Raw genomic sequence first — 4,600 nt, forward strand, 5'->3', positions numbered from 1 at the left:
ATTTTACATTTAAAATTGGTTTCTTCGCAACTGCTCTTACGTTTTTCATGGGATTTCTACCAAACTTTCACAGATTGATGATCATAAAGTGAAGCGGCGCATATTGTAGGGCTTTCCTGATTTGACCATTTTTGAAAGAGTTATTGCCCTTTGCTTATTTTACATTTAAAATTGGTTTCTTCGCAACTGCTCTTATGTTTTTCATGCGATTTCTACCAAACTTTCACAGATTGATGATCATAATGTGAAGCAGCGCATATTGTCGGGCTTTCCTGATTTGACCATTTTTGAAAGAGTGATTGCCCTTTGCTTATTTTACATTAAAAATTGGTTTCTTCGCAACTCTACTTACTTTTTTCATGCGATTTCTACCAAACTTTCACAGATTGATTATCAAAAAGTGAAGCAGCGCATATTGTCGGGCTTTCCCGATTCGACTATTTTTAAGAGTGATCGCCCTTTGCTTTTTTTTACATTTGAAATTGGTTTCTTCGCAACTGCTCTTACGTTTTTCATGTGATTTCTACCAAATTTTCACAGATTGATGATCATAAAGTGAAGCAGCGCATATTGTCAGGCTTTCCTGATTTGACCATTTTTGAAAGATTTTTTGCCCTTTGCTTATTTTACATTTAAAATTTGTTTCTTTGCAACGCCACTTACGTTTTTCATGCGATTTCTACCAAATTTTCACAGATTGATGATCATAAAGTGAAGCAGCGCATATTGTCGGGCTTTCCTGATTTGACCATTTTTGAAAGAGTTATTGCCCTTTACTTATTTTACATTAAAAATTGGTTTCTTCGCAACTCCACTTACGTTGATGACTATAAAGTGATGCAGCGCATATTGTCGGGCTTTTGTAATTTGACCGTATTTGAAAGAGTTATTGCCCTTTCTTAATTTTACGCATTTCTTATGTTCCTGAGAAACTACCCTTACCATTGATTGGCTTTCGTTACAAAAAATGCCCCATGAGGCTGGGGATATAGCTGTCTGTTACCGCTCTTGTTTGTATCTGTACTAATCACGAGACTTTCACATGCTAAATATGCACACTATAGATTGGGAAACCATTATGCACTTTTTGTAATCGGGTAAACTTAGCTGAGACATCTTATATTTAAATAATCTTTAACTTTTATGTCACCTGTACAAATTTTCGCAATGGTGATATTGTAATGTTTTCTTTCCTGTTTCATTTCATTTTGTTATTAGGATTTTTTAGCTCAACTATTTGGCGTCGGCGTCCGGTTAAAGTTTTAGGGCAAGTTGGAAATATTTATTAATAACTTCTATATCCTTTGTTCATTTGACTTAATACTTCACACAGTTGTTCAGGACCATCCCACAATGAGGTTACATAACTCCATATTATCCTAAATACAAGTTATGGCCCCTGATTGACTTAGGTTAAAGTTTTAGGGCAGGTTAAACTTTTAGGGCAAGTTGGGATTTTCACTTAAAACTCCAATACCATTCATTCAATTGACTTAATACTACACACAGATGTTCAGAGCCATCACATACGGAGGTTAGATAACACCATATTATCTTTTATACAAATTATGGCCCCTGATTGACTATGGAACTTAGGTTAGGTTTTAGGGCAGGTTGGGATATTGTTTAATAACTTCTATACCCTTCATTTAATTGACTTAATACTTCACACAATTGTTCAGGACCATCACCCAATGAGGTTACATAACTCCATATCCTTAATACAAGTTATGGCCCCTGATTGACTTAGGTTAAAGTTTTAGGCAAGTAAAAGTTGAGGGCAAGTTGGGATTTTAATAAAAAAAACTTCTATACCGTTCATTAAAAGCACTTAATAAAATTCAAAATTATTTACGACCATCTTACAACAAGAAACATAACTCCGTTTTAAGCCTAAATACAAGTTATGGCCCTTGAATTTTTTAATTTTATTTTTTTCCTTTGAAAGGCATATTTGTATATTCTTATCACATTTTCATAATGGGAAATCAAGTTATTTGAATGACTTGCATCATTGATTGGCGGGCTGGTGGGAGGGCAGCATCAAAGTCACCTTATGTATCAAATAATTATGTCTCCCCCTCTCTGGGGGAGACATATTGTTTTTGCCCTGTCCGTCAGTCCGTCAGTCCGTCAGTCCGTCCGTACGTCACACTTCGTTTCCGATCGATAACTGGAAAACCGCATGACCTAGGATCACCAAACTTGGTAGGGAGGTTGGTCGTGAGGTGTAGAGGATCCCTATTGTTTTTGGGGTCACTAGGTCAAAGGTCAAGGTCGCGGCGACCCCCAATATAAAAAACATTTCTGCTCAAAATCTTGAGAACGGTTTGACCTAGGTTCACCAAACTTGGTAGGGAGGTTGGTCATGAGGTGTAGAAGATCCCTATTGTTTTTGGGGTCACTAGGTCAAAGGTCAAGGTCGCGGCGACCCCCAATGTAAAAAACATTTCCGCTCAATATCTTGACAATGGTTTGACCTAGGATCACCAAACTTGGTAGGGAGGTTGGTCGTGAGGTGTAGAGGATCCCTATTGTTTTTGGGGTCACTAGGTCAAAGGTCAAGGTCGCGGCGACCCCCAATATAAAAACATTTCTGCTCAAAATCTTGAGAACGGTTTGACCTAGGTTCACCAAACTTGGTAGGGAGGTTGGTCATGAGGTGTAGAAGATCCCTATTGTTTTTGGGGTCACTAGGTCAAAGGTCAAGGTCGCGGCGACCCCCAATGTAAAAAACATTTCCGCTCAATATCTTGACAATGGTTTGACCTAGGTTCACCAAACTTGGTAGGGAGGTTGATCATGAGGTTTAGAAAACTCCTATATTTTGGGGGGTCACAAGGTCAAAGGTCAACGTCGCTGTGACCTCTAATGTAAAAAAATATTTCCGTGCAATATCAGGAGAATGCTTTGATCTAGGTTCACCAAACTTTGAAGTGGGGTTGGTCATGATGTCTAGTTGATTTTGCGATCAGTTGGTCAAAGGTCAAGGTCACTGACCTTGAGGTGAACAACCGGTTTCTGCTCAATAACTCAAGAACGTTTACACCCAGGAACTTCATACTTGGTATGCCAGTTAGTCATGACTAGTTGATGGCCCCTATTGATTTTGGGATCAGAAGGTCAAAGATGAAGGTCACAATACTGTGAGGTAAAAAATGGTTTCCGCTCAATAACTAAAGAATGCTTCCACCCAGGAACTTAATACCTGGTATGCCAGTTGATCATGACTAGTAGATGACCCGTATTGATTTTCAGGTCAGTAGGTCAAAGGTGAAGGTGACCTTGAGGTAAAATAACAGTTTCCGCTGATTTACTAAACACAACTTCGGCCCAGGAACTTCATACTTGGTTTGCTAGTTGGTCTTGATTATAAGATGACCACTATTGATTTTGAGGTCAGTAGGTCAAGGTCAATTTCTTTGTCACCAGTACGTACGTCACACTTCTTTTGGCTCAATAACTTATGAAAGCTTGGACCCAGGAACTTCATACTTGGACCCAGGAACTTCATACTTTGTATGCAGGTTGGTCATGACCAGTAGATGACCCCTATGTTTGTTCGTCTCCAGTCCAAAAGTACAAATTTCATGTCCATCATTGATTATTTCTCACCTACGACCACACAATGGGGGAGACATGCGCTTTTTCAAAAAAGCAATCTCTAGTTTTAGTTAGGTTTGACATAAAGAGACCAAACTTGGTACAGTCAAACCTGTATTAAGTGGCCACCCTTGGGAAATGATCGAAGTGGCTGCTTAAGACAGGTGGCCACTTAATCCAGGTTTGACATTTCCGCCACTTTAGCTTTATTCAGAGATGGAGTATGTATCTTAACCACCACCTCACACCACAATCAATAACATCTGTTTCAATATTATTGAAGAAGGTTGAATACAAATACATGTGTATAGATAAAAAAAAATATTTCAAATTTATAAATAAAATACATTAGATAAATGTTGATACAAGGCATAAACAAAACACACCACATATCAGTCTACACATTAACACAACTACATGTACATACACATTTTTAGTTCACTTTTTAAAGTAGTCCGTATATTAAATAAATATTGATGCATAGCATTAACAAAACACACCACAGATCAGTCTGCACATTTACACAGCTACATGTGCATACACATTTCCCGTAATTTTACTCTGTCTTTTTGCCTTTGGTTTTCCATTGCTTTCATATTCCTCCACAATTTCACGCTTACGCTTATTAAGTAAGAAATTGATTTGAGTCTGTCCACAGTTAAATTCCTTGGGAACACTTCTTGCATTACGGCCGTTTTCTAATAACTTTACACACTCGACACGTTCTTTTAGAGTCAAACACTTTCGATTAGTCTTTTTTTCAGCCATAATCAAAGTTAAAAAAAAATATCAAGAACAATGCATTGTAAATATCCGTTCGTAGAAATATAAATCTGTGCACTTAGAAAAATAATATTGAAGTGAATAAAAATCGTAACTCGTTTCACGCAGTCGAATGACAATGCACACTGTGAATTCATAATAACCGGTGTTTTTGTCTTTATTTAATAATTAACTTCTTATCTTAATTATTTGATTATCGTATTAATTGTGTCAT

The sequence above is a fragment of the Mya arenaria genome, chromosome 8, assembly GCF_026914265.1.
Source record: "Mya arenaria isolate MELC-2E11 chromosome 8, ASM2691426v1".
NCBI classification, from domain to species: domain Eukaryota; kingdom Metazoa; phylum Mollusca; class Bivalvia; order Myida; family Myidae; genus Mya; species Mya arenaria.